Source organism: Hyla sarda, unplaced genomic scaffold (genome assembly GCF_029499605.1).
Source record: "Hyla sarda isolate aHylSar1 unplaced genomic scaffold, aHylSar1.hap1 scaffold_739, whole genome shotgun sequence".
NCBI classification, from domain to species: domain Eukaryota; kingdom Metazoa; phylum Chordata; class Amphibia; order Anura; family Hylidae; genus Hyla; species Hyla sarda.
Window position 1 is genome coordinate 11,056 of NW_026610761.1, and position 12,939 is coordinate 23,994.

Consider the following 12,939-nt stretch of genomic DNA (forward strand, 5'->3'; position numbering starts at 1 on the left):
ATATTCATGAATAATGGCTCCACTTTCACCATTACTCATTATAGCTGGCTCATTCCTCCTCTTCATCACTTCTAAGTCCATGTAGACCCTCTGGCAAACCTCAGAATCATAAAAGGTTATATCGTAAATCCCTTGCCTAGGGAAGTCTTGCATAGCGATTACATGCCAATACCTGAAGGTACTGGAGCTTGCGAAGAATCTCCAGCACAACTTGATCCAATCCAATCGTCCCCCCGGTGTTCGCCAGGAACGTAAATTCGCACCGTATCCTCGAGTCCTCGAGTCCTCTCTTCCGCTCATTTTTGCAGGTTAAGATACCCACTATCGCAACCCAGTAACAATCCAGGGCCCCCCGCAAAAGAGGGCCCCGATCACCACCCCTTCCGACTCCTACCCTGCCCGGTAAACCGCACAGGATCGAAGCCAAAAGGCCGAGAAGCGATAACCGTGAAAGGGGCGGGCCCAACAAGGTGCCCTTCATGGGCACTATCACTGCTTGCTGTCAGGGAGGCTGCCAGACAATTTTCCATGCACACTCTGGGCTGGGGGCAGTCAACCACCAGTACACACAGCAGAACCTAAACCCATACCATTATTGCTAAGCAGCAAGACAGGGGCCCATTGCACTCCCACGGGGCCTTTTTAAATGCAATCCATAACCCGGATTTGCCAGGAACCCTTCTTACTCCCCCTACTTGCATGTGACACTGGGCTTAGGATCTGCATAGGAAACACACACACAAGCACACACCTACCTTTGTTGCCTGCAGATGCCTCCTTGGCTGTCCCCAAACGGTATCAAAACCAACACCCCACGGGAAGCTGTAAGCATAGAGGACATGCCTGCACCCCATTGGACTTACCTGTGTGGGTTAAATCCGGGTTATTTGACAACCTATGGCGGTGATGGTTCTGCTCAGGCAGAGCAGTGCTGATGCTCCTCATAAAGCTGTCGCTGCTGTGAAGGTTTCTAGGTGACATCACAAATCCCTATGGTTACATACACAACAAAGCTGGGTTGTTGTTGTTTACACTCTGCAAGGCCTGTGGAAGTGAGTGACATCATAGCACTGTAGTTCTGAGGGTTCTAGATGGATGCAACAATCTCCTGTTGCTTCTATGAAGGCCATAATAGACGACATCACCAAACAGCTCCATAGTCACATACACAGCAAAGGAGAGATGTTGTTTACACCTAGTGATGTCAGTGGTATTGAGTGACATCACAGCACAGTGCTAAGGCTCCTGGGCCTGGACACAGCAGCGGCTGCAATATCTCAACGGAGAATACGTTTATATATATGTGTGTGTGTGCGCGTATATATATATATATATATATATATATATATATATATATATATATATATATATATATATATTTCTCCGCCGAAATCACTTTTAAACCCATTTCCACCTTTTTTCTCCCTTCTCTTCCTCTTACTTTTTTTTCACGTTTTTTTACGTTTTTCTCCTTTTCGCCTCTTTTCTGGGCGTATTATTCTTCTTTTTTCTTCTTTTTTTTCGTCTAATGCATACCCCATCAGTGCAGCAATGCTTATTCAATACCGCCAGCAGATGGAGACACTGGGGGATAATTTTCTAAGGATTTATACTGATTTTTCCTGTCTGAATTTGTCGCACAGAAAGTTGCAGGCCAAATATGTGTGACATTTCTGCGACTTTAGCTTCTAGAGCATTTTTACAAACATTATACATAGGTGCTGAATACATAAAAAGCGACTGTTCAGCGACAGACAAGTCGCATCGGCTGAAAGTAGGCCAGAATGTCAGTCCATGTTGGAGCAGGTTTAGATACAGTCTAAAGTATAGATCTCAAAGTCTGTGCACAGAATTTAGCAAGGGCCTCGCACCTTCTGATGCATCAGGTAGGTGCACAATAGCATAGCCTAACCCTCTGTACTTTGGTCTATATTGATGCGGGACATAGACAGCCAGCTGATGACCAATCCATTAGTGCAATGGATGGCTGGAAGCATTTGTCTTTGCCTTTGCAATACCACAGAAGCAATGCATGGTCAATGTACAGCAATGACACACCTGTGTGAACAGCCAGGAGACCCCCCCCCCCCCCCCATGTTATGTTACATAGTTACATAGTTAGTACGGTCGAAAAAAGACATATGTCCATCAAGTTCAACCAGGGAATTAAGGGGTAGGGGTGTGGCGCGATATTGGGGGAAGGGATGAGATTTTATATTTCTTCATAAGCATTAATCTTATTTTGTCAATTAGGAACATTCAGCACCCACTCCGCTATCAAGGCAGCTGCCTATCATGTCATGCCCTACCTGCACAGGTGTGCTGGCTACTCAAATGATCCAATTAAGGAGGCCATTTAGTCAGCAGCAGCAGAAGTCCCTGTGCCTGGACGCTCCAACAGCGGCCAGACACAAGCAGAAGCAGAAGCAGCAGAAGCAGCAGCAGCACCACCTTTTGTTTTTGGCTGCAGCAGCAGCAAGGCCCACAGGGCTGGCTAGCTGGCTAGCCAGCAAGCAGGTAGCAATGAAAGTAGGAATCTTTCTTTTTAACCCTGTAAGGGGGTGGTGCACTGTACCCGAAGATACTGCCATATCGGGTCAATGCATAGGGCGACGGAAGCAAGCTTCGAAATCGGCCCCCGTTCTCAAAAATCCATTTAATATATGGTCCCCAGATAGGGGACGTATCAGATATTAAACTGATAAGAACAGATACTACACTTGATCTTAGCCAAAAGGCCGAGAAGCGATAACCGTGAAAGGGGCGGGCCCAACAAGGTGCCCTTCATGGGCACTATCACTGCTTGCTGTCAGGAGGCTGCCAGACAATTTTCCATGCACACCTCTGGGCTGGGGGGCAGTCAACCACCAGTACACACAGCAGAACCTAAACCCATACCATTATTGCTAAGCAGCAAGGACAGGGGCCCATTGCACTCCCACGGGGCCTTTTTAAATGCAATCCATAACCCGGATTTGCCAGGAACCCTCTTACTCCTCCTACTTGCATGTGACACCTGGGCTTAGGATCTGCATAGGAAACACACACACAAGCACACACCTACCTTTGTTGCCTGCAGATGCCTCCTTGGCTGTCCCCAAACGGTATCAAACCAACACCCACGGGAAGCTGTAAGCATAGAGGACATGCCTGCACCCCATTGGACTTACCTGTGTGGGTTAAATCCGGGTTATTTGACAACCTATGGCGGTGATGGTTCTGCTCAGGCAGAGCAGTGCTGATGCTCCTCATAAAGCTGTCGCTGCTGTGAAGGTTCTAGGTGACATCACAAATCCCTATGGTTACATACACAACAAAGCTGGGTTGTTGTTGTTTACACTCTGCAAGGCCTGTGGAAGTGAGTGACATCATAGCACTGTAGTTCTGAGGGTTCTAGATGGATGCAACAATCTCCTGTTGCTTCTATGAAGGCCATAATAGACGACATCACCAAACAGCTCCATAGTCACATACACAGCAAAGGAGAGATGTTGTTTACACCTAGTGATGTCAGTGGTATTGAGTGACATCACAGCACAGTGCTAAGGCTCCTGGGCCTGGACACAGCAGCGGGCTGCAATATCTCAACGGAGAATACGTTTATATATATGTGTGTGTGTGCGCGTATATATATATATATATATATATATATATATATATATATATATATATTTCTCCGCCGAAATCACTTTTAAACCATTTCCACCTTTTTTTCCCTTCTCTTCCTCTTACTTTTTTTTCAAGTTTTTTTACGTTTTTCTCCTTTTCGCCTCTTTTCTGGGCGTATTATTCTTCTTTTTCTTCTTTTTTTTCGTCTAATGCATACCCCATCAGTGCAGCAATGCTTATTCAATACCGCCAGCAGATGGAGACACTGGGGGATAATTTTCTAAGGATTTATACTGATTTTTTCCTGTCTGAATTTGTCGCACAGAAAGTTGCAGGCCAAATATGTGTGACATTTCTGTGACTTTAGCTTCTAGAGCATTTTTACAACATTATACATAGGTGCTGAATACATAAAAAGCGACTGTTCAGCGACAGACAAGTCGCATCGGCTGAAAGTAGGCCAGAATGTCAGTCCATGTTGGAGCAGGTTTAGATACAGTCTAAAGTATAGATCTCAAAGTCTGTGCACAGAATTTAGCAAGGGCCTCGCACCTTCTGATGCATCAGGTAGGTGCACAATAGCATAGCCTAACCCTCTGTACTTTGGTCTATATTGATGCGGGACATAGACAGCCAGCTGATGACCAATCCATTAGTGCAATGGATGGCTGGAAGCATTTGTCTTTGCCTTTGCAATACCACAGAAGCAATGCATGGTCAATGTACAGCAATGACACACCTGTGTGAACAGCCAGGAGACCCCCCCCCCCCCCCCCATGTTATGTTACATAGTTACATAGTTAGTACGGTCGAAAAAAGACATATGTCCATCAAGTTCAACCAGGGAATTAAGGGGTAGGGGTGTGGCGCGATATTGGGGAAGGGATGAGATTTTATATTTCTTCATAAGCATTAATCTTATTTTGTCAATTAGGAACATTCAGCACCCACCCGCTATCAAGGCAGCTGCCTATCATGTCATGCCCTACCTGCACAGGTGTGCTGGCTACTCAAATGATCCAATTAAGGAGGCCATTTAGTCAGCAGCAGCAGAAGTCCTGTGCCTGGACGCTCCAACAGCGGCCAGACACAAGCAGAAGCAGAAGCAGCAGAAGCAGCAGCAGCACCACCTTTTGTTTTTTGGCTGCAGCAGCAGCAAGGCCCACAGGGCTGGCTAGCTGGCTAGCCAGCAAGCAGGTAGCAATGAAAGTAGGAATCTTTCTTTTTAACCCTGTAAGGGGGTGGTGCACTGTACCCGAAGATACTGCCATATCGGGTCAATGCATAGGGCGACGGAAGCAAGCTTCGAAATCGGCCCCCGTTCTCAAAAATCCATTTAATATATGGTCCCCAGATAGGGGACGTATCAGATATTAAACTGATAAGAACAGATACTACACTTGATCTTAGCCAAAAGGCCGAGAAGCGATAACCGTGAAAGGGGCGGGCCCAACAAGGTGCCCTTCATGGGCACTATCACTGCTTGCTGTCAGGGAGGCTGCCAGACAATTTTCCATGCACACTCTGGGCTGGGGGGCAGTCAACCACCAGTACACACAGCAGAACCTAAACCCATACCATTATTGCTAAGCAGCAAGACAGGGGCCCATTGCACTCCCACGGGGCCTTTTTAAATGCAATCCATAACCCGGATTTGCCAGGAACCCTTCTTACTCCTCCTACTTGCATGTGACACTGGGCTTAGGATCTGCATAGGAAACACACACACAAGCACACACCTACCTTTGTTGCCTGCAGATGCCTCCTTGGCTGTCCCCAAACGGTATCAAACCAACACCCACGGGAAGCTGTAAGCATAGAGGACATGCCTGCACCCCCATTGGACTTACCTGTGTGGGTTAAATCCGGGTTATTTGACAACCTATGGCGGTGATGGTTCTGCTCAGGCAGAGCAGTGCTGATGCTCCTCATAAAGCTGTCGCTGCTGTGAAGGTTCTAGGTGACATCACAAATCCCTATGGTTACATACACAACAAAGCTGGGTTGTTGTTGTTTACACTCTGCAAGGCCTGTGGAAGTGAGTGACATCATAGCACTGTAGTTCTGAGGGTTCTAGATGTAATAGACGACATCACCAAACAGCTCCATAGTCACATACACAGCAAAGGAGAGATGTTGTTTACACCTAGTGATGTCAGTGGTATTGAGTGACATCACAGCACAGTGCTAAGGCTCCTGGGCCTGGACACAGCAGCGGCTGCAATATCTCAACGGAGAATACGTTTATATATATGTGTGTGTGTGCGGTATATAATATATATATATATATATATATATATATATATATATATATATATATTCTCCGCCGAAATCACTTTTAAACCCATTTCCACCTTTTTTTCCCTTCTCTTCCTCTTACTTTTTTTTCACGTTTTTTTACGTTTTTCTCCTTTTCGCCTCTTTTCTGGGCGTATTATTCTTCTTTTTCTTCTTTTTTTTCGTCTAATGCATACCCCATCAGTGCAGCAATGCTTATTCAATACCGCCAACAGATGGAGACACTGGGGGATAATTTTCTAAGGATTTATACTGATTTTTCCTGTCTGAATTTGTCGCACAGAAAGTTGCAGGCCAAATATGTGTGACATTTCTGCGACTTTAGCTTCTAGAGCATTTTTACAACATTATACATAGGTGCTGAATACATAAAAAGCGACTGTTCAGCGACAGACAAGTCGCATCGGCTGAAAGTAGGCCAGAATGTCAGTCCATGTTGGAGCAGGTTTAGATACAGTCTAAAGTATAGATCTCAAAGTCTGTGCACAGAATTTAGCAAGGGCCTCGCACCTTCTGATGCATCAGGTAGGTGCACAATAGCATAGCCTAACCCTCTGTACTTTGGTCTATATTGATGCGGGACATAGACAGCCAGCTGATGACCAATCCATTAGTGCAATGGATGGCTGGAAGCATTTGTCTTTGCCTTTGCAATACCACAGAAGCAATGCATGGTCAATGTACAGCAATGACACACCTGTGTGAACAGCCAGGAGACCCCCCCCCCCCCCCCCATGTTATGTTACATAGTTACATAGTTAGTACGGTCGAAAAAAGACATATGTCCATCAAGTTCAACCAGGGAATTAAGGGGTAGGGGTGTGGCGCGATATTGGGGAAGGGATGAGATTTTATATTTCTTCATAAGCATTAATCTTATTTTGTCAATTAGGAACATTCAGCACCCACCCGCTATCAAGGCAGCTGCCTATCATGTCATGCCCTACCTGCACAGGTGTGCTGGCTACTCAAATGATCCAATTAAGGAGGCCATTTAGTCAGCAGCAGCAGAAGTCCTGTGCCTGGACGCTCCAACAGCGGCCAGACACAAGCAGAAGCAGAAGCAGCAGCAGCACCACCTTTTGTTTTTTGGCTGCAGCAGCAGCAAGGCCCACAGGGCTGGCTAGCTGGCTAGCCAGCAAGCAGGTAGCAATGAAAGTAGGAATCTTTCTTTTTAACCCTGTAAGGGGGTGGTGCACTGTACCCGAAGATACTGCCATATCGGGTCAATGCATAGGGCGACGGAAGCAAGCTTCGAAATCGGCCCCCGTTCTCAAAAATCCATTTAATATATGGTCCCCCAGATAGGGGACGTATCAGATATTAAACTGATAAGAACAGATACTACACTTGATCTTAGCCAAAAGGCCGAGAAGCGATAACCGTGAAAGGGGCGGGCCCAACAAGGTGCCCTTCATGGGCACTATCACTGCTTGCTGTCAGGGAGGCTGCCAGACAATTTTCCATGCACACTCTGGGCTGGGGGGCAGTCAACCACCAGTACACACAGCAGAACCTAAACCCATACCATTATTGCTAAGCAGCAAGACAGGGGCCCATTGCACTCCCACGGGGCCTTTTTAAATGCAATCCATAACCCGGATTTGCCAGGAACCCTTCTTACTCCTCCTACTTGCATGTGACACTGGGCTTAGGATCTGCATAGGAAACACACACACAAGCACACACCTACCTTTGTTGCCTGCAGATGCCTCCTTGGCTGTCCCCAAACGGTATCAAACCAACACCCACGGGAAGCTGTAAGCATAGAGGACATGCCTGCACCCCATTGGACTTACCTGTGTGGGTTAAATCCGGGTTATTTGACAACCTATGGCGGTGATGGTTCTGCTCAGGCAGAGCAGTGCTGATGCTCCTCATAAAGCTGTCGCTGCTGTGAAGGTTCTAGGTGACATCACAAATCCCTATGGTTACATACACAACAAAGCTGGGTTGTTGTTGTTTACACTCTGCAAGGCCTGTGGAAGTGAGTGACATCATAGCACTGTAGTTCTGAGGGTTCTAGATGGATGCAACAATCTCCTGTTGCTTCTATGAAGGCCATAATAGACGACATCACCAAACAGCTCCATAGTCACATACACAGCAAAGGAGAGATGTTGTTTACACCTAGTGATGTCAGTGGTATTGAGTGACATCACAGCACAGTGCTAAGGCTCCTGGGCCTGGACACAGCAGCGGCTGCAATATCTCAACGGAGAATACGTTTATATATATGTGTGTGTGTGCGCGTATATATATATATATATATATATATATATATATATATATATATATATTTCTCCGCCGAAATCACTTTTAAACCCATTTCCACCTTTTTTTCCCTTCTCTTCCTCTTACTTTTTTTTCAAGTTTTTTTACGTTTTTCTCCTTTTCGCCTCTTTTCTGGGCGTATTATTCTTCTTTTTCTTCTTTTTTTTCGTCTAATGCATACCCCATCAGTGCAGCAATGCTTATTCAATACCGCCAGCAGATGGAGACACTGGGGGATAATTTTCTAAGGATTTATACTGATTTTTCCTGTCTGAATTTGTCGCACAGAAAGTTGCAGGCCAAATATGTGTGACATTTCTGCGACTTTAGCTTCTAGAGCATTTTTACAACATTATACATAGGTGCTGAATACATAAAAAGCGACTGTTCAGCGACAGACAAGTCGCATCGGCTGAAAGTAGGCCAGAATGTCAGTCCATGTTGGAGCAGGTTTAGATACAGTCTAAAGTATAGATCTCAAAGTCTGTGCACAGAATTTAGCAAGGGCCTCGCACCTTCTGATGCATCAGGTAGGTGCACAATAGCATAGCCTAACCCTCTGTACTTTGGTCTATATTGATGCGGGACATAGACAGCCAGCTGATGACCAATCCATTAGTGCAATGGATGGCTGGAAGCATTTGTCTTTGCCTTTGCAATACCACAGAAGCAATGCATGGTCAATGTACAGCAATGACACACCTGTGTGAACAGCCAGGAGACCCCCCCCCCCCCCCCCCCATGTTATGTTACATAGTTACATAGTTAGTACGGTCGAAAAAAGACATATGTCCATCAAGTTCAACCAGGGAATTAAGGGGTAGGGGTGTGGCGCGATATTGGGGAAGGGATGAGATTTTATATTTCTTCATAAGCATTAATCTTATTTTGTCAATTAGGAACATTCAGCACCCACCCGCTATCAAGGCAGCTGCCTATCATGTCATGCCCTACCTGCACAGGTGTGCTGGCTACTCAAATGATCCAATTAAGGAGGCCATTTAGTCAGCAGCAGCAGAAGTCCTGTGCCTGGACGCTCCAACAGCGGCGCCAGACACAAGCAGAAGCAGAAGCAGCAGAAGCAGCAGCAGCACCACCTTTTGTTTTTTGGCTGCAGCAGCAGCAAGGCCCACAGGGCTGGCTAGCTGGCTAGCCAGCAAGCAGGTAGCAATGAAAGTAGGAATCTTTCTTTTTAACCCTGTAAGGGGGTGGTGCACTGTACCCGAAGATACTGCCATATCGGGTCAATGCATAGGGCGACGGAAGCAAGCTTCGAAATCGGCCCCCGTTCTCAAAAATCCATTTAATATATGGTCCCCAGATAGGGGACGTATCAGATATTAAACTGATAAGAACAGATACTACACTTGATCTTAGCCAAAAGGCCGAGAAGCGATAACCGTGAAAGGGGCGGGCCCAACAAGGTGCCCTTCATGGGCACTATCACTGCTTGCTGTCAGGGAGGCTGCCAGACAATTTTCCATGCACACTCTGGGCTGGGGGGCAGTCAACCACCAGTACACACAGCAGAACCTAAACCCATACCATTATTGCTAAGCAGCAAGACAGGGGCCCATTGCACTCCCACGGGGCCTTTTTAAATGCAATCCATAACCCGGATTTGCCAGGAACCCTTCTTACTCCTCCTACTTGCATGTGACACTGGGCTTAGGATCTGCATAGGAAACACACACACAAGCACACACCTACCTTTGTTGCCTGCAGATGCCTCCTTGGCTGTCCCCAAACGGTATCAAACCAACACCCACGGGAAGCTGTAAGCATAGAGGACATGCCTGCACCCCATTGGACTTACCTGTGTGGGTTAAATCCGGGTTATTTGACAACCTATGGCGGTGATGGTTCTGCTCAGGCAGAGCAGTGCTGATGCTCCTCATAAAGCTGTCGCTGCTGTGAAGGTTCTAGGTGACATCACAAATCCCTATGGTTACATACACAACAAAGCTGGGTTGTTGTTGTTTACACTCTGCAAGGCCTGTGGAAGTGAGTGACATCATAGCACTGTAGTTCTGAGGGTTCTAGATGGATGCAACAATCTCCTGTTGCTTCTATGAAGGCCATAATAGACGACATCACCAAACAGCTCCATAGTCACATACACAGCAAAGGAGAGATGTTGTTTACACCTAGTGATGTCAGTGGTATTGAGTGACATCACAGCACAGTGCTAAGGCTCCTGGGCCTGGACACAGCAGCGGCTGCAATATCTCAACGGAGAATACGTTTATATATATGTGTGTGTGTGCGCGTATATATATATATATATATATATATATATATATATATATATATATATATTTCTCCGCCGAAATCACTTTTAAACCCATTTTCACCTTTTTTTCCCTTCTCTTCCTCTTACTTTTTTTTCAAGTTTTTTTTACGTTTTTCTCCTTTTCGCCTCTTTTCTGGGCGTATTATTCTTCTTTTTCTTCTTTTTTTTCGTCTAATGCATACCCCATCAGTGCAGCAATGCTTATTCAATACCGCCAGCAGATGGAGACACTGGGGGATAATTTTCTAAGGATTTATACTGATTTTTCCTGTCTGAATTTGTCGCACAGAAAGTTGCAGGCCAAATATGTGTGACATTTCTGCGACTTTAGCTTCTAGAGCATTTTTACAACATTATACATAGGTGCTGAATACATAAAAAGCGACTGTTCAGCGACAGACAAGTCGCATCGGCTGAAAGTAGGCCAGAATGTCAGTCCATGTTGGAGCAGGTTTAGATACAGTCTAAAGTATAGATCTCAAAGTCTGTGCACAGAATTTAGCAAGGGCCTCGCACCTTCTGATGCATCAGGTAGGTGCACAATAGCATAGCCTAACCCTCTGTACTTTGGTCTATATTGATGCGGGACATAGACAGCCAGCTGATGACCAATCCATTAGTGCAATGGATGGCTGGAAGCATTTGTCTTTGCCTTTGCAATACCACAGAAGCAATGCATGGTCAATGTACAGCAATGACACACCTGTGTGAACAGCCAGGAGACCCCCCCCCCCCATGTTATGTTACATAGTTACATAGTTAGTACGGTCGAAAAAAGACATATGTCCATCAAGTTCAACCAGGGAATTAAGGGGTAGGGGTGTGGCGCGATATTGGGGAAGGGATGAGATTTTATATTTCTTCATATGCATTAATCTTATTTTGTCAATTAGGAACATTCAGCACCCACCCGCTATCAAGGCAGCTGCCTATCATGTCATGCCCTACCTGCACAGGTGTGCTGGCTACTCAAATGATCCAATTAAGGAGGCCATTTAGTCAGCAGCAGCAGAAGTCCTGTGCCTGGACGCTCCAACAGCGGCCAGACACAAGCAGAAGCAGAAGCAGCAGAAGCAGCAGCAGCACCACCTTTTGTTTTTTGGCTGCAGCAGCAGCAAGGCCCACAGGGCTGGCTAGCTGGCTAGCCAGCAAGCAGGTAGCAATGAAAGTAGGAATCTTTCTTTTTAACCCTGTAAGGGGGTGGTGCACTGTACCCGAAGATACTGCCATATCGGGTCAATGCATAGGGCGACGGAAGCAAGCTTCGAAATCGGCCCCCGTTCTCAAAAATCCATTTAATATATGGTCCCCAGATAGGGGACGTATCAGATATTAAACTGATAAGAACAGATACTACACTTGATCTTAGCCAAAAGGCCGAGAAGCGATAACCGTGAAAGGGGCGGGCCCAACAAGGTGCCCTTCATGGGCACTATCACTGCTTGCTGTCAGGGAGGCTGCCAGACAATTTTCCATGCACACTCTGGGCTGGGGGGCAGTCAACCACCAGTACACACAGCAGAACCTAAACCCATACCATTATTGCTAAGCAGCAAGACAGGGGCCCATTGCACTCCCACGGGGCCTTTTTAAATGCAATCCATAACCCGGATTTGCCAGGAACCCTTCTTACTCCTCCTACTTGCATGTGACACTGGGCTTAGGATCTGCATAGGAAACACACACACAAGCACACACCTACCTTTGTTGCCTGCAGATGCCTCCTTGGCTGTCCCCAAACGGTATCAAACCAACACCCACGGGAAGCTGTAAGCATAGAGGACATGCCTGCACCCCATTGGACTTACCTGTGTGGGTTAAATCCGGGTTATTTGACAACCTATGGCGGTGATGGTTCTGCTCAGGCAGAGCAGTGCTGATGCTCCTCATAAAGCTGTCGCTGCTGTGAAGGTTCTAGGTGACATCACAAATCCCTATGGTTACATACACAACAAAGCTGGGTTGTTGTTGTTTACACTCTGCAAGGCCTGTGGAAGTGAGTGACATCATAGCACTGTAGTTCTGAGGGTTCTAGATGGATGCAACAATCTCCTGTTGCTTCTATGAAGGCCATAATAGACGACATCACCAAACAGCTCCATAGTCACATACACAGCAAAGGAGAGATGTTGTTTACACCTAGTAATGTCAGTGGTATTGAGTGACATCACAGCACAGTGCTAAGGCTCCTGGGCCTGGACACAGCAGCGGCTGCAATATCTCAACGGAGAATACGTTTATATATATGTGTGTGTGTGCGCGTATATATATATATATATATATATATATATATATATATATATATTTCTCCGCCGAAATCACTTTTAAACCCATTTCCACCTTTTTTTCCCTTCTCTTCCTCTTACTTTTTTTTCACGTTTTTTTACGTTTTTCTCCTTTTCGCCTCTTTTCTGGGCGTATTATTCTTCTTTTTCTTCTTTTTTTTCGTCTAATGCATACCCCAT

The 12,939-nt window shown here is 46.0% G+C and overlaps 5 non-coding genes across 5 annotated transcripts; all 5 read right to left on the reverse strand.

The window, feature by feature from the left end:
• Positions 1–2,559: 2,559 nt before the first annotated feature.
• LOC130344950 (U2 spliceosomal RNA) lies at positions 2,560–2,750 on the reverse strand. The gene has a single exon (XR_008883746.1). It is a non-coding gene; the product is annotated as a U2 spliceosomal RNA (small nuclear RNA).
• A 2,098-nt stretch (positions 2,751–4,848) lies between these two features.
• Positions 4,849–5,039, reverse strand: LOC130344963 (U2 spliceosomal RNA). Its single transcript, XR_008883757.1, has one exon. It is a non-coding gene; the product is annotated as a U2 spliceosomal RNA (small nuclear RNA).
• Positions 5,040–7,095: 2,056 nt separating this feature from the next.
• On the reverse strand, positions 7,096–7,287 carry LOC130344920 (U2 spliceosomal RNA). The gene has a single exon (XR_008883720.1). It is a non-coding gene; the product is annotated as a U2 spliceosomal RNA (small nuclear RNA).
• Positions 7,288–9,387: 2,100 nt separating this feature from the next.
• On the reverse strand, positions 9,388–9,578 carry LOC130344975 (U2 spliceosomal RNA). The gene has a single exon (XR_008883768.1). It is a non-coding gene; the product is annotated as a U2 spliceosomal RNA (small nuclear RNA).
• A 2,094-nt stretch (positions 9,579–11,672) lies between these two features.
• LOC130344914 (U2 spliceosomal RNA) lies at positions 11,673–11,863 on the reverse strand. Its single transcript, XR_008883715.1, has one exon. It is a non-coding gene; the product is annotated as a U2 spliceosomal RNA (small nuclear RNA).
• Positions 11,864–12,939: the final 1,076 nt, after the last annotated feature.